Here is a 17638-nt window from a genome sequence, read left to right as displayed (position 1 = left end):
CTAGTTTCACTATATCCGCTGGCACAACTAGATAGATCAGAATTACTAGTTGTTGTAACGGTATCAGCTCTTTTTTCAGATAAGGAGGCTGTACCGGCTCTGGGTTTCACTTCATCAAACTTTTTTGCAAAGGTGAAAATTCTCCCATTACGATAGTCATTTTCATCTCTCTTAATTTTTCGGAATTTCTTATTTCTAGTGTAGATCTGGTGAGCATTAAGTATTCCCTTTAGAACATTATAATTCTTCTCTGTATTTTCAGGAAGATTCAATAATTTAATCTCCTCTTCTATGGCCTCAATTTCAACCAGTAATTTAGCTCTTTTGCGTTCTGCATGCCGGATAAGAATGTCAATCATCCCAAAGGATGAGCCTGATATCAACTTTTCCCACTCACTGAGAAGATCTGGATCAAGATCCTCAAAAGTGGGAAAGATTATTACACGCAAGCCCCTAGGTATTTGCTTCAGTTCTATGTACTTTTTTAAGGTGGCAGCGTCCCACCATCTAGACAGTTCTGCTTTCCGTAACCTCTCTAACTTAACAAATAATTGTTTCAAACCCACAGGTTTCTCTTCAACACTTGTGGTTGCTTTCATTTGGATTCCCTTATCCTGAAAAAAATCATTGAATAATTTGTCTCTATCATCTGAGAAATTAGCCATTTTAAATTTTAATGCCTAAGGAAATTGATTGTCTGTGACAAACTAAAGCACAGCTCACGTGTACAGAGAAAAACGAGTGGTGCGGGACTCACTAAAGTTATACACAAAACAATGAAACAAGGGAGAACTGGTGGTAGTGTTCCCTAAAAGGGAAACGTCCGCACACACTTATATTATCTCCAAAATTACGTACACAATGTATATGTTTATCACACAAATAATCCAAATAGGGTGCCAGAATATCTCAAAGCACCTACCACCTTGAGGTGCCACTAGCGTACACAAAGGTACACATGAAATTTAGACAAAGTTTTGAGAAATCATATCAGCACTCCTGTGAACAAATAATTATAACAATTAGGGCATAAGTTAAAGACCCTGCCGATCTCAAAGAAAATTTTCTAAATCAGACTCTATTGATTCTAGAGTTGTTTAAGGATATCAGCATGTGTCTTTGTCAAGACAGGGATTCCAAAAATGTATAGTCCACTTATTTGTTTTTTTCTTTTCAATCTTTATTCTTTCAAACAAACAGGTATTTCCAGCAACAAGTAGAGATCATCAGAGATCACCAACACGTGTTTCGTCCTCCACAAGGACTTTTTCAAGGCTGGAAAATATATAAATAATGTACATTGTGAAATCAATTATAAGTTTAAATCCTAAACATATATACATTTCCTACACAGATTCCTAAATATTAAAAAGTAGCTACATATTTACATGCCTATAATCAAACAAACCATATTTACAGTGGGACATGACACAAAATTGTTTGTGGTGTACATTAGAGTGCACAATGTAATAACTCAAACTGCAATGAAAACAGTTAACAAATAATCTAAAATTTGTACAGATTTGAGTAGGCATTCCCACCATAAGTGGGATAACCCACCATGAGCGGGGCTTGAATGGTTAAACGAAGTCACTCATATTAAGCACACAGAAGCTTCATATTGAGGGGGCCAGCATGGCGGAGAAGGAGAGTACGAGTCATTAATTAAAACCTATGTCAGCTGATGCCGGTGTCAGAATCAAAAACACACGCTAGTCACTCTCAAGGTTATGAAATTTGATAAATAGCAAGAGGCCAGAACAGGATGCTGTATAGCTAGGCTTGGAGGTATACATAAGCCACACAGCCTAAAAGAAATAATGCAAAATGGATGAGAGACGAAACCCAAACGTACGCCAACTCACCATAATCATAAGTTGTAAGAAAGGCTAGAAGTGCGGGTCGAGGAATATGGGGTGAATGGATCACCACAAGTAATGGCTGACCTTTAAAAGGAAAAATACGCGTGTCAGCAAAAGTTGAAAATACACAAGTGAAGTACAATGTCATTTAAATAAACGTGAGCACAAAGTTCATACCAAGTTTCAGCTCAGATGACCAATAGGAATGCTCATACGCATAGGAACCGTGGCAGGTTACCAATATTAACCTGACCTGATTGAAAATTAAATATGGACCACATGAACCCAAACTCACAATTTAATATAAGGCGATATATAAATGACGACTAGAACAGCATCCATATATACAGGAAAGCGAAATTCAACGTCACAAGAGTTTGTCACATGGAACTCACCTAGTTATAAACGAAGGTTGATAATTACGCATATAAAAAGTGCTACCGGAATCCCAATATGGACAAAAGGTGCCAGGTAATAGTTCAAATAAACAACCATAGTAAGTTATGACCCTGAAACGACAAAGGAGACCCACTTGGGAATATTATAAATAAAAAACCCACAAGGCCCCCTAATGTCAAACACATGCAAGCATACACACATGCTTACCATAATATTCTTCGTCACGAATATAGAGTATGCTACCGGATTCCTAATACGAATACTCAGTGCGGACTAGTACTTCAAGTAACCAACCATAATAAGTTGTAGAGCTGAAACAACATGAAAGACAAATATACGTATGTTATCAATGGGACACACTTAGCCCGCTAGTGTCGAAAAGACGCAGATGTGCATGCGTACTCACCATTATAAGTGCTGTAATTGCCGTCACATCTCCAAACCCCAAGCCGTCTTAGTAACGCGAAGCGAGGCCTCGTATCTGCCGCATTAAGTAAACCAGCCAAGTATCCGGCAACGCCCAAACCCGCGTGGAGACAAACTCTCCCAGCGAGTAGAAGACGGACTACCCCAAAAATCGAATAGTATACTTAAATAACAGGCTCCATGTTTGAGTGTCAATGGAGAAGTGTACACGCCTGTGTATGTAATTAAAAGCGTGCCGAGTGGACTGAAAAGTACATCTTATAAGATGCTTGAATCGTATAAACACAAAAAGTATAATCACAGGGCCAAACTGTGAGCCTAAGCAAAAAGCGCGAAATTTCGCTCTAACACCGGCAACAGCGGACATCAAACACTGTATAGTCTGTCCAAAGAATTGAGACAGACCAAAGTAATTTAAAATAGAGGAAATAGCGAAAAAACACAAGTTAGTCCATTAAGACAGCATGAAAGTACAGCCAAGGCTCGAAACACATATATTGGCTGTGTCGCTCATTTGCGTGAAAATAATGCATGAATTGGACATAGCTAATTTCAATGAGGTTGGTGGATACAATCCTACATATTTCTGGGACAAATAAAATATTTCATCATAGCAAGATTGTAATTCAGTTCCTCAAAGAACATACCACAGTACATGTCAACACTAAGCTAGTCTTTAAGAAAGACATGGAGCTCACGATCAAAATTAAGCCCCATGTCAACCGCTCGTAGTTTGATAAGCCATTGAGATTCACATTTGCGTAATGTTAAGGTTCTGTCACCTCCTCTCGGGTTAGCTTTTATCTCAGTGATGCCATGGAACTTGACAGAAATTACTTCAGAACCAGCATGGACTGTGTTATAATGAACGGCTAAAGGGTAACTTTGATTGCCGTTACGAATGGCTCTTATATGTTCTTGAATTCTCTCTTTAAGTGGTCTAGTGGAACTACCAACATAAATAAGTCCACATTGACAAACTATGCAGTATACAGTGAATTTAGTGTTACAATTCATGAATTGATCAATTTTGTGAGTTCTTTGTGAATTATATTTGAAGCTTTTCTTTTTGTCATCAGCAAATTGACAGACACAGCACTGTGTGCATTTAAAGAAACCCTTCGGTTTATCTGGAAACCACAGGGGGGGTTTTCTCATTGGTACAGGTTCCTTGATTATCGATGGACTGATCTGATTTCTGAGCGTTTGTCCTCTCCTGTATACAATTCTAGGATTGTTTGTTAGATATGTTCCAAGATCTGGATCCATCCTGAGAATATTCCAATGCTTTTTCACTGTTTTATATACTTGATTACTATAGGAATTGTATTGCGTGATCAATGCTACCTTGTCTGTGTTTTTATTTTTTCTCTTAGATTTGCGTTTAAGGGTTTCAGATCTTGTCACTTTGTTAATACGATCCTGTGCTTTGTCCAATAATGCTCTATCATATCCTCTTATCATAAAACGTTGTTTCAAATTATTTATTTCATCTGTAAACTCCATATCACGACTGCAATTGCGGCGCAATCTCGTCATCTCTCCAAATGGGATTGCATTAATTTGTGCAGAAGGATGGGCACTGCTAGCATGCAGCACAGCATTGGATGCCGTACTTTTGCGAAAAAGTTTACTTTCTAATTTGTCATTGTTCACAAATAAAGTTATATCAAGAAAATCTACACTGCTTTTACTGTGATGGGATGTGAAACTCAAGTTATAGGAGTTATCATTGATATATATAACAAATTCCCTGAGGGATATCTCATCTCCTCCCCAAATTAAAAAAATGTCATCTATGAATCGACACCAAAAGATGATGTGATTCGACAACTCTGGGGGACCTTTTTTCCAAATATGGAATTCTTCAAAGAATCCCATATATATATTAGCAAAAGACGGGGAAAATTTAGCCCCCATGGCAACACCTGAGTGTTGATGAAACCACTTTTTATTATGGACAAAATAGTTATTGTTGAGAGCAAATCGAGTGAATTCCAGAATCATTTCAGTATGGTAGTACAAAGTAGCATCACGTTTGGCCAGAAAATATGTAAGGGCTTCCATACCTTTGTCCACCGGGATACTGGTATACAAGGCACAGACATCTAATGTCACCAGTATCGCATCATCCATCCATGTCATATCTTCAAGTTTGTTAAGAAGATCTTTGGTATCCTCTATGTAAGAGGGCAAGTTACGCACAATGGGTTTAAGAGTGATGTCTATATACTCAGATATGTGTTCAGTTGGACAGCCAATACCTGATATTATAGGTCTTCCAGGAGGCTTAATCATGCTCTTATGCACTTTTGGGAGCGTATAGATATACGCTGACATAGGACTGGGGTTGAAAAGATATTTGAGTTCTAAATCCGATAAGACACCTGTACTATGCCAGTATTGTAACATTTTCTTTAGACAGGAATTAACTTCAGATGTAGGGTTATTTGCAACACAGGCATATGCAGTGGTATCCATGAGTTGTCTATCTATTTCTGCAAAATAGTCATTCTTATCCATAAGGACAATATTTCCTCCTTTGTCCGCTTCTCTGAATACTGTATTATCATAGCCCTTTAGTTGTTTAAGAGCTTTCCTCTCCTGAGTATTTATATTATCACATTTGATAGTGGAGGACCAATTAAATTTGTCCTCTAGTTTATAGAGTTCTAAAGTGACTGTTCTATAAAAACTATCAATCAAATTGTCATGTGGAAGCTGTGGAACAAAAATAGACTTTTGTTTTAGACCGCTGTTAGTTGTTAAGTTATCCTCAATACCCAAATCTGTCATAATGTCATGAATACCTGGTGGATGCTCAATACTATCATCAAGTTCTAATAACATCTGTACATTCTGTAAATCTTTAATCGATTGTCCACTTTCAGTTACATTATACACAGGAACGGATGACACCTTTTTATTTGTTTCAAAATTTTTTTTTTATTTTAATCTTCTGGTAAATCTAAACAGATCAATATGTAACGAAACAAAGTCTGGTTTAGTCATGGGACAAAAATTTAAGCCTTTCTTTAACACACTTAATTCTTCAGTGCTTAATGTAGTTGAGGATAGATTAATAATGGACACATCATTGGATTGCACAGGGGATGTCACCATGTGACTAGCATTGGTGTTATCAGTATCCTCCACTATTTTCTCTGTACTCGTGAGGCTGATCTTGTCACACGTTTGCTCTCGTCTGAACCGGTTCTTCCTCCCACCTCTTCGGGTTCGTTTCCTGTGTTTTTTCGGTTGTATGATGTTTTGGTTCCCTTGCGGAACCTCTCGAGCTCTAATAAAAAAGCCGAACCAGTGTTCTCAATATTAGGAATTGCATCATTAGGCATTATCTCACTTCTAGTTTCACTATATCCGCTGGCACAACTAGATAGATCAGAATTACTAGTTGTTGTAACGGTATCAGCTCTTTTTTCAGATAAGGAGGCTGTACCGGCTCTGGGTTTCACTTCATCAAACTTTTTTGCAAAGGTGAAAATTCTCCCATTACGATAGTCATTTTCATCTCTCTTCATTTTTCGGAATTTCTTATTTCTAGTGTAGATCTGGTGAGCATTAAGTATTCCCTTTAGAACATTATAATTCTTCTCTGTATTTTCAGGAAGATTCAATAATTTAATCTCCTCTTCTATGGCCTCAATTTCAACCAGTAATTTAGCTCTTTTGCGTTCTGCATGCCGGATAAGAATGTCAATCATCCCAAAGGATGAGCCTGATATCAACTTTTCCCACTCACTGAGAAGATCTGGATCAAGATCCTCAAAAGTGGGAAAGATTATTACACGCAAGCCCCTAGGTATTTGCTTCAGTTCTATGTACTTTTTTAAGGTGGCAGCGTCCCACCATCTAGACAGTTCTGCTTTCCGTAACCTCTCTAACTTAACAAATAATTGTTTCAAACCCACAGGTTTCTCTTCAACACTTGTGGTTGCTTTCATTTGGATTCCCTTATCCTGAAAAATATCATTGAATAATTTGTCTCTATCATCTGAGAAATTAGCCATTTTAAATTTTAATGCCTAAGGAAATTGATTGTCTGTGACAAACTAAAGCACAGCTCACGTGTACAGAGAAAAACGAGTGGTGCGGGACTCACTAAAGGCATTAAAATTTAAAATGGCTAATGGAAAAGTTGATATCAGGCTCATCCTTTGGGATGATTGACATTCTTATCCGGCATGCAGAACGCAAAAGAGCTAAATTACTGGTTGAAATTGAGGCCATAGAAGAGGAGATTAAATTATTGAATCTTCCTGAAAATACAGAGAAGAATTATAATGTTCTAAAGGGAATACTTAATGCTCACCAGATCTACACTAGAAATAAGAAATTCCGAAAAATGAAGAGAGATGAAAATGACTATCGTAATGGGAGAATTTTCACCTTTGCAAAAAAGTTTGATGAAGTGAAACCCAGAGCCGGTACAGCCTCCTTATCTGAAAAAAGAGCTGATACCGTTACAACAACTAGTAATTCTGATCTATCTAGTTGTGCCAGCGGATATAGTGAAACTAGAAGTGAGATAATGCCTAATGATGCAATTCCTAATATTGAGAACACTGGTTCGGCTTTTTTATTAGAGCTCGAGAGGTTCCGCAAGGGAACCAAAACATCATACAACCGAAAAAACACAGGAAACGAACCCGAAGAGGTGGGAGGAAGAACCGGTTCAGACGAGAGCAAACGTGTGACAAGATCAGCCTCACGAGTACAGAGAAAATAGTGGAGGATACTGATAACACCAATGCTAGTCACATGGTGACATCCCCTGTGCAATCCAATGATGTGTCCATTATTAATCTATCCTCAACTACATTAAGCACTGAAGAATTAAGTGTGTTAAAGAAAGGCTTAAATTTTTGTCCCATGACTAAACCAGACTTTGTTTCGTTACATATTGATCTGTTTAGATTTACCAGAAGATTAAAATTAAAAACATTTTTTGAAACAAATAAAAAGGTGTCATCCGTTCCTGTGTATAATGTAACTGAAAGTGGACAATCGATTAAAGATTTACAGAATGTACAGATGTTATTAGAACTTGATGATAGTATTGAGCATCCACCAGGTATTCATGACATTATGACAGATTTGGGTATTGAGGATAACTTAACAACTAACAGCGGTCTAAAACAAAAGTCTATTTTTGTTCCACAGCTTCCACATGACAATTTGATTGATAGTTTTTATAGAACAGTCACTTTAGAACTCTATAAACTAGAGGACAAATTTAATTGGTCCTCCACTATCAAATGTGATAATATAAATACTCAGGAGAGGAAAGCTCTTAAACAACTAAAGGGCTATGATAATACAGTATTCAGAGAAGCGGACAAAGGAGGAAATATTGTCCTTATGGATAAGAATGACTATTTTGCAGAAATAGATAGACAACTCATGGATACCACTGCATATGCCTGTGTTGCAAATAACCCTACATCTGAAGTTAATTCCTGTCTAAAGAAAATGTTACAATACTGGCATAGTACAGGTGTCTTATCGGATTTAGAACTCCAATATCTTTTCAACCCCAGTCCTATGTCAGCGTATATCTATACGCTCCCAAAAGTGCATAAGAGCATGATTAAGCCTCCTGGAAGACCTATAATATCAGGTATTGGCTGTCCAACTGAACACATATCTGAGTATATAGACATCACTCTTAAACCCATTGTGCGTAACTTGCCCTCTTACATAGAGGATACCAAAGATCTTCTTAACAAACTTGAAGATATGACATGGATGGATGATGCGATACTGGTGACATTAGATGTCTGTGCCTTGTATACCAGTATCCCGGTGGACAAAGGTATGGAAGCCCTTACATATTTTCTGGCCAAACGTGATGCTACTTTGTACTACCATACTGAAATGATTCTGGAATTCACTCGATTTGCTCTCAACAATAACTATTTTGTCCATAATAAAAAGTGGTTTCATCAACACTCAGGTGTTGCCATGGGGGCTAAATTTTCCCCGTCTTTTGCTAATATATATATGGGATTCTTTGAAGAATTCCATATTTGGAAAAAAGGTCCCCCAGAGTTGTCGAATCACATCATCTTTTGGTGTCGATTCATAGATGACATTTTTTTAATTTGGGGAGGAGATGAGATATCCCTCAGGGAATTTGTTATATATATCAATGATAACTCCTATAACTTGAGTTTCACATCCCATCACAGTAAAAGCAGTGTAGATTTTCTTGATATAACTTTATTTGTGAACAATGACAAATTAGAAAGTAAACTTTTTCGCAAAAGTACGGCATCCAATGCTGTGCTGCATGCTAGCAGTGCCCATCCTTCTGCACAAATTAATGCAATCCCATTTGGAGAGATGACGAGATTGCGCCGCAATTGCAGTCGTGATATGGAGTTTACAGATGAAATAAATAATTTGAAACAACGTTTTATGATAAGAGGATATGATAGAGCATTATTGGACAAAGCACAGGATCGTATTAACAAAGTGACAAGATCTGAAACCCTTAAACGCAAATCTAAGAGAAAAAATAAAAACACAGACAAGGTAGCATTGATCACGCAATACAATTCCTATAGTAATCAAGTATATAAAACAGTGAAAAAGCATTGGAATATTCTCAGGATGGATCCAGATCTTGGAACATATCTAACAAACAATCCTAGAATTGTATACAGGAGAGGACAAACGCTCAGAAATCAGATCAGTCCATCGATAATCAAGGAACCTGTACCAATGAGAAAACCCCCCCTGTGGTTTCCAGATAAACCGAAGGGTTTCTTTAAATGCACACAGTGCTGTGTCTGTCAATTTGCTGATGACAAAAAGAAAAGCTTCAAATATAATTCACAAAGAACTCACAAAATTGATCAATTCATGAATTGTAACACTAAATTCACTGTATACTGCATAGTTTGTCAATGTGGACTTATTTATGTTGGTAGTTCCACTAGACCACTTAAAGAGAGAATTCAAGAACATATAAGAGCCATTCGTAACGGCAATCAAAGTTACCCTTTAGCCGTTCATTATAACACAGTCCATGCTGGTTCTGAAGTAATTTCTGTCAAGTTCCATGGCATCACTGAGATAAAAGCTAACCCGAGAGGAGGTGACAGAACCTTAACATTACGCAAATGTGAATCTCAATGGCTTATCAAACTACGAGCGGTTGACATGAGGCTTAATTTTGATCGTGAGCTCCATGTCTTTCTTAAAGACTAGCTTAGTGTTGACATGTACTGTGGTATGTTCTTTGAGGAACTGAATTACAATCTTGCTATGATGAAATATTTTATTTGTCCCAGAAATATGTAGGATTGTATCCACCAACCTCATTGAAATTAGCTATGTCCAATTCATGCATTATTTTCACGCAAATGAGCGACACAGCCAATATATGTGTTTCGAGCTTTGGCTGTACTTTCATGCTGTCTTAATGGACTAACTTGTGTTTTTTCGCTATTTCCTCTATTTTAAATTACTTTGGTCTGTCTCAATTCTTTGGACAGACTATACAGTGTTTGATGTCCGCTGTTGCCGGTGTTAGAGCGAAATTTCGCGCTTTTTGCTTAGGCTCACAGTTTGGCCCTGTGATTATACTTTTTGTGTTTATACGATTCAAGCATCTTATAAGATGTACTTTTCAGTCCACTCGGCACGCTTTTAATTACATACACAGGCGTGTACACTTCTCCATTGACACTCAAACATGGAGCCTGTTATTTAAGTATACTATTCGATTTTTGGGGTAGTCCGTCTTCTACTCGCTGGGAGAGTTTGTCTCCACGCGGGTTTGGGCGTTGCCGGATACTTGGCTGGGTTACTTAATGCGGCAGGTACGAGGCCTCGCTTCGCGTTACTAAGACGGCTTGGGGTTTGGAGATGTGACGGCAATTACAGCACTTATAATGGTGAGTACGCATGCACATCTGCGTCTTTTCGACACTAGCGGGCTAAGTGTGTCCCATTGATAACATATGTATATTTGTCTTTCATGTTGTTTCAGCTCTACAACTTATTATGGTTGGTTACTTGAAGTACTAGTCCGCACTGAGTATTCGTATTAGGAATCCGGTAGCATACTCTATATTCGTGACGGAGAATATTATGGTAAGCATGTGTGTATGCTTGCATGTGTTTGACATTAGGGGGCCTTGTGGGTTTTTTTATTTATAATATTCCCAAGTGGGTCTCCTTTGTCGTTTCAGGGTCATAACTTACTATGGTTGTTTATTTGAACTATTACCTGGCACCGTTTGTCCATATTGGGATTCCGGTAGCACTTTTTATATGCGTAATTATCAACCTTCGTTTATAACTAGGTGAGTTCCATGTGACAAACTCTTGTGACGTTGAATTTCGCTTTCCTGTATATATGGATGCTGTTCTAGTCGTCATTTATATATCGCCTTATATTAAATTGTGAGTTTGGGTTCATGTGGTCCATATTTAATTTTCAATCAGGTCAGGTTAATATTGGTAACCTGCCACGGTTCCTATGCGTATGAGCATTCCTTTTGGTCATCTGAGCTGAAACTTGGTATGAACTTTGTGCTCACGTTTATTTAAATGACATTGTACTTCACTTGTGTATTTTCAACTTTTGCTGACACGCGTATTTTTCCTTTTAAAGGTCAGCCATTACTTGTGGTGATCCATTCACCCCATATTCCTCGACCCGCACTTCTAGCCTTTCTTACAACTTATGATTATGGTGAGTTGGCGTACGTTTGGGTTTCGTCTCTCATCCATTTTGCATTATTTCTTTTAGGCTGTGTGGCTTATGTATACCTCCAAGCCTAGCTATACAGCATCCTGTTCTGGCCTCTTGCTATTTATCAAATTTCATAACCTTGAGAGTGACTAGCGTGTGTTTTTGATTCTGACACCGGCATCAGCTGACATAGGTTTTAATTAATGACTCGTACTCTCCTTCTCCGCCATGCTGGCCCCCTCAATATGAAGCTTCTGTGTGCTTAATATGAGTGACTTCGTTTAACCATTCAAGCCCCGCTCATGGTGGGTTATCCCACTTATGGTGGGAATGCCTACTCAAATCTGTACAAATTTTAGATTATTTGTTAACTGTTTTCATTGCAGTTTGAGTTATTACATTGTGCACTCTAATGTACACCACAAACAATTTTGTGTCATGTCCCACTGTAAATATGGTTTGTTTGATTATAGGCATGTAAATATGTAGCTACTTTTTAATATTTAGGAATCTGTGTAGGAAATGTATATATGTTTAGGATTTAAACTTATAATTGATTTCACAATGTACATTATTTATATATTTTCCAGCCTTGAAAAAGTCCTTGTGGAGGACGAAACACGTGTTGGTGATCTCTGATGATCTCTACTTGTTGCTGGAAATACCTGTTTGTTTGAAAGAATAAAGATTGAAAAGAAAAAAACAAATAAGTGGACTATACATTTTTGGAATCCCTGTCTTGACAAAGACACATGCTGATATCCTTAAACAACTCTAGAATCAATAGAGTCTGATTTAGAAAATTTTCTTTGAGATCGGCAGGGTCTTTAACTTATGCCCTAATTGTTATAATTATTTGTTCACAGGAGTGCTGATATGATTTCTCAAAACTTTGTCTAAATTTCATGTGTACCTTTGTGTACGCTAGTGGCACCTCAAGGTGGTAGGTGCTTTGAGATATTCTGGCACCCTATTTGGATTATTTGTGTGATAAACATATACATTGTGTACGTAATTTTGGAGATAATATAAGTGTGTGTAGAGTGTGTGCGGACGTTTCCCTTTTAGGGAACACTACCACCAGTTCTCCCTTGTTTCATTGTTTTGTGTATTACTTCTAGACACTACACCAGGATGAGTAGAATTCCATATTTTATTAGATCGCCAATGGGCTTAAGCGGTCACTTTATAATAACTTTCTTGCAGACTGAACAGCACTCAACTGGATGGCGGAGTTATCGCTGGTCTTCCAAACTTTCTTCTTGGGGGACATCTCTTCTCTTCAGTAGGTGCTCATCTCTTTTGTTCTTTCGCAGTTCAACGGTCACTTAATTTCTGTGTCTTCTCATGATCTCCACATTGCTGCCCTTATTCTTGAAACTCTTGATGCTGTGATTTTCGAGGCCAGCACTCTCCGCCATGGTGCTGCACATGGGCGAGACTCTGGACTCTGGACTCTGAGGAGCTGCTGCTGCTAAAGCGTGTGCTGAGCTCTACCCGGTCCCCACCCTTAGCTTCGGCAAAGCGCCAGCCGTGAGGTCAGGAATGAGGTGCATGCGTAAACAACTACAGTCTACAGCAAAAGGCAGTAGAACAAGGGTCGGATATGTTGGGTGTGGGTGATCAATAATAAAAAACAGGCACCTGCTAATATATTAAGCGCGGTGCCCGTGTTGAAAGTGAAAGCTATGCGTTCTGTGTGGGATGAGGTTGAGGGTCTTTAAACCGCAGGCTATGTGCGTCCCTGTACAGCAAGAGAAAACGCCAGTTAAAGATTAAAGCGCGTGTGGTGCATTTTGCAAAAACATATGTTTTTACATATATGATGGCCCTTCGCATCGCATGCCGCTTCTTCTGAGTCCTGGTAGTGGTAAAACATAAGGTGTGCTGGGCTGGTTAAAAAAAAAAAAAGAGCGTTTCCGGAGAGCATGTCCTATCTAGGAGAAATTCATTAAAGAAAATAGTGCTCTAAGGCTGTAATTAAAACATTTAGAGTAACAACATATGTAAAAGTGGGTGCCCTCATGGGAGATTTACTAAAGATCGAATATTAAGCCTATTGACCAATGGAATGCCACCATTTACAAAGGACAGTTACAGGAGCCAATTAAAAATATGGGAAGAAAGTGGACGGAGCTTCATGCCCATATCCTGAATACAGCATGTCTCGAAGAGACAATCCAAGCGCTGCCTAGACGAGACCTAAAAAAAAGGAAAATAATACTTTTTCTTTTTGAAATGCATCTTGTTTTTCTTTATTATTATTTTTTTTTGAGAGTTTTATATAGCGCAAACTAGACCCGAAGATATCCGGTATCAGAGCGCTTTACATGAGCACCAGTTTCGTTACACATTCATTTTTTTTGGCTAGGCATGGGGAGATTAGGTGATCTGCCCAGAATCACAGGATGTTGAGCGTTGTTGCAGAGACTCGACCCTGGTTCCCCAGCTTCGAGGTTGACAGCTCTAGCCATAAGGCTACCACCTCTCCCCTTTAAGGAAGATAGGCTGCATTTAATAAGGCTACCACCTCTCCCTTTTAAGGAAGATAGGCTGCATTAAAAAACAAGCATTTGCAATGCAATAGGTTTCGCATTTGTTGGAGTTATTGACATTGTAAATGACAATGTTTTTTAGGTATGTTCTTTAAATTATCACTCCACTTTAAAAGACAAGGGGTGTGTAAACACACACTTTATACATGTAGTCGTTGCTTAGGAGAAGTAATGCTGCCAGTAACTGCACCTCTTTTACTGCCAGCCGTGCTTCTCATAAGCAAGGACTATAAGTTTAAAGTGCGTGTTTACACACTGCTTCCAGGTTTTGAAAACACAGAAATAAGTCATTGTTATTTACAATGCCAATAACTCAAACTTCTGCAAATGCGAGACCTATTACATTGCAAATGCGTGTTATAATTATGTCTTCAAAACTCTTGCTGAAATGCGGTTCAGGCACTTACCGGTCTTTGTTGACGAACTTCCTTAAGGTACTCCTCAAGATCTGAAAGATACTTCCCATGTCTTATTGTGAAATAAAATAGCCGATGTTTTCTGACTCGCTCAACTAGAACAGTCTCCAAGAACTGCTGCAGCATGTTTGTACTCCGGGTCCAGAGCCGCCGCTTTAACAACTTCAAAAGGATGAGACACAGAGTGACGTCACTCAAGACATAAATCTGTGCACTGGAGGCTTCACGCACCGCATAATCCACCCTGCTATCCAGCAATTCCTGTGCAAGCCAGGGAGGATTTACTTTATAGTGTAGTAAAGTGTTTCTTCATTCAAATAGACTGGCTTCAGCTGAGAATGTAATGTTCCTAATTTGCATTTTTATATTGTTCTTTCGTTGTGCTATTTTGGGATAGAATTACAAAACAAGCAGCAAACAAAGTTTGCGGATCGGATGCACCTTAGCTGCCGGAGCCTGCCTGCCTGCCTGTCGGGGCCTGTCGGAGTCTGCCGGGGATAGACACGGACTCGGACAGGGTCAGACTGTTTCAACCAAGCAAGTAACAAGCAAGTAACAAGTAAGCCTTGATAAGATTCTGATAAGACAATCAGCAGGTGATAAGCACACGGCGTGACTCGATACAGATAGGATAACACAGATAAGCTAAGAAGCCCAGGCAGTGACCTCCCAGTAAGCTAAAAGTCGGTCAAAAGCTATTAGAGGGCTGGAGAAGATGACTGTGTGAAACTCCGTGGAAAAAAAAGTACTTTGAAGAGCCGTATCACACACCTACACATCGTAAGCTGCTGCCCGCTTGCTTGTCTGCTCACCTGCTTGTTCGTATGTCGCATATTGTCTTTCACCTATCTGCAGCAGTTAATCACTGACATTTACGTGGCGCTTCAGTTGCCTGTGTCTAGAGAAGCATATGTTATTAAACACTATAACCGCTTTAATGTTAAGATGCCGCGGTGTATCTGGGCAGGACCTGTGAGTGCATTCTCGTTGCTACATTATTTCTTCCCGCTTCCCGTTTTCAACTCACCGAGGATTTGGCTGCATTATCTCCTATCATCTCCTATCATCTGGAAAAAGTGCGGGTGGTTCGCTTAGGAGCTCCGAGAAAAAAAAGGCAAGGGGGAGAGAGGAGACTCTCCGGGTGCCGCAGACGTTTTGCATAACATCCTCATTTTCTTGGAGCACTCGGCCTAAACCACGAGGCTGATCGACTCGGCAACCTCGGTGCTCCACGGCTCCACTGCTCGGTAACGGTTGTCAAGGCAACATTGGGGAAAACAATAGAAAAGGCATTCCGGTGGCATAGGTCTGGGGCACGAGCAGAGAGATGTTATTTGTGTGTGGCTGCAGCAGACAGCTTAGATGTTACGTACGCACGTAGCGGCGTATGGCCCAGATGCCAGATATATTTGTCGCTGTGCTACATCTGTCATTTGCAGCAGCTGTGCCGAGGCACGGGTGCACAGGGCCCGCTCGCAGAGCGGCTCCACTGTATCCTTCATTCATTCCTTTCCAGTGCTCGGACTCCTTTGTCTCATCCTCTTCCCGCAGCAGGGACCGCCCTGCCCGCCCCCACTTCCCTCCCTCTGCCTTGCACCGGGCTCACCCCGCCCGACACACCTGCCCAAAATAACCGGCAGCGCCCGCAGCGAATAAAAACCAACAGCACAGGCGTGGGCTTCTTTGGCAGCAGCGGGAACTCACCTTGGAGTAAAGCTCGGTGGCAGCCATGCCGCTCGCCATTTGAACGACCTCCAAGGACCGGTCGCTCGTCCGGGGGGAATCGGCAAGCACTCGGGTCCCACCCGGGACGACGGAGACCTCTGGGCGGCTGCCAGCACCGCCATCATACCTGCCCAGATTCTTATTTTGGAACAGTCAGTCTCTGTGCATTGTGGGTATGCAGAGGGATGGCTGCGGGGAGGTGTGCTCTGCCTGGCGATACTCGGCTGTGGAAGCGGCTCTGTAATTGCTGGGTGCGCTCTGCCTCCCACAGGCGGCAGGAGCACAAACACCAGCCTGCTTCAAGAAATGCTGTAAAGCCTGCAACGCCGCTTTCTCCATTAACCCTTTCGCGTCTAGACCAGCTGTAGTGTTGCCCACGTGCACATTCGAAGCTTACTAAAACAAGTCAGGTCCCGGGCCGCGCTGTGATTGGCTGACGTCACGGGGGTGTCCCGGGCCGGCAGCCAATCACAGCGCGGCCCGGGAATGACGTCACGGGGGTGTCCCGGGCCGGCAGCCAATCGCAGCGCGGCCCGGGACAAAGGGGCGGGGCTTAAAAAAAGCACCAGAAACGCCCCCGAATCGCGTTTTCGTGAGAAAGCGCGATTGACAGCCTCTGCCTCCCAATGGCTAGCCTCCATTTATGGAGCTAGCCAATTGGAAACAGAGGCTGTCCTAACCTCACTATTAAAAACAACAGATTTCGATCTGGGAGGGGCTTCGCCCCTCGCCAGGTTACGAAACCTAAAAAAGAAAAGTTGCTTTACATAAAAGATGAAGCAGACATGGTGGTCTGCTGTTCCCAGCAAGCCAACATCCCTGTCTTTTTATCGATTCCCTATGGGTCACAAATTGAGACCTACCTCATTAATATTGATGAGGTAAGTCATTTGCAGCCCATTGGGAATCACACATGAAACTCTCTGGAGTTGGAGTTTTGTATATTTGGAACTGCGATTTCCTAATTGAGATTCTCATGGAATTGCAATTAAAAACTCAAAATTTCAAATGTTAATACATGTGGCCCTAAATCTCCCCATGCCTAAAAACCAATACAAATGTGTCATGGTGTAATGTAACTGATGCTCCTGTAAAGCACTCCAGTACCTTCGGGTCAAGTCAGCGCTATATAAAACTGCAAAAAAATCAAAAGAATTTAGTGTTCTGCACACTTCAGTCATTGGGCTATGCTTAGGCTACACTTGGGTAATATTTTGTGTTATATTTGGGCTTTTTTCTGTGGTGGCTTATTTGTTATGAAGCTCCCTAATTTCCTCATTTACTGCAGTATCTTCAGTAGAAAATGAGGAAGATATTAGGGATATTAGGGAAATTAGGGATATTAGGGAACTCACTTAAAATGTATCCTAGTTTTTCTTTCTACAGCAATAACCAGTTAGTTTCAATGAAGATGGCTTCAGGTGTGCCATACTTTTGTCATACGGTTGACTGATAGCGCTCTAGGTAGGTCTTTAGAACACTCTGGTAGGCTGCAGTAGAACACAAGGGAATCAACCGACAGGCTGCTTC

The 17638-nt window shown here is 40.3% G+C and overlaps 1 protein-coding gene across 1 annotated transcript in view; it reads left to right on the top strand.

Annotated features, from left to right (window-relative positions):
• Positions 1-17638, top strand: part of MTF1 (metal regulatory transcription factor 1) — a 263924-nt gene that overhangs the window by 16682 nt on the left and 229604 nt on the right. The gene's annotated exons all lie outside the window — the stretch shown is intronic.

This window comes from Lissotriton helveticus, chromosome 3_1 (genome assembly GCF_964261635.1).
Source record: "Lissotriton helveticus chromosome 3_1, aLisHel1.1, whole genome shotgun sequence".
NCBI lineage: Eukaryota > Metazoa > Chordata > Amphibia > Caudata > Salamandridae > Lissotriton > Lissotriton helveticus.
Note: the sequence above shows the minus strand (reverse complement) of the source record. Positions and strands in the feature narration are given on the sequence as shown.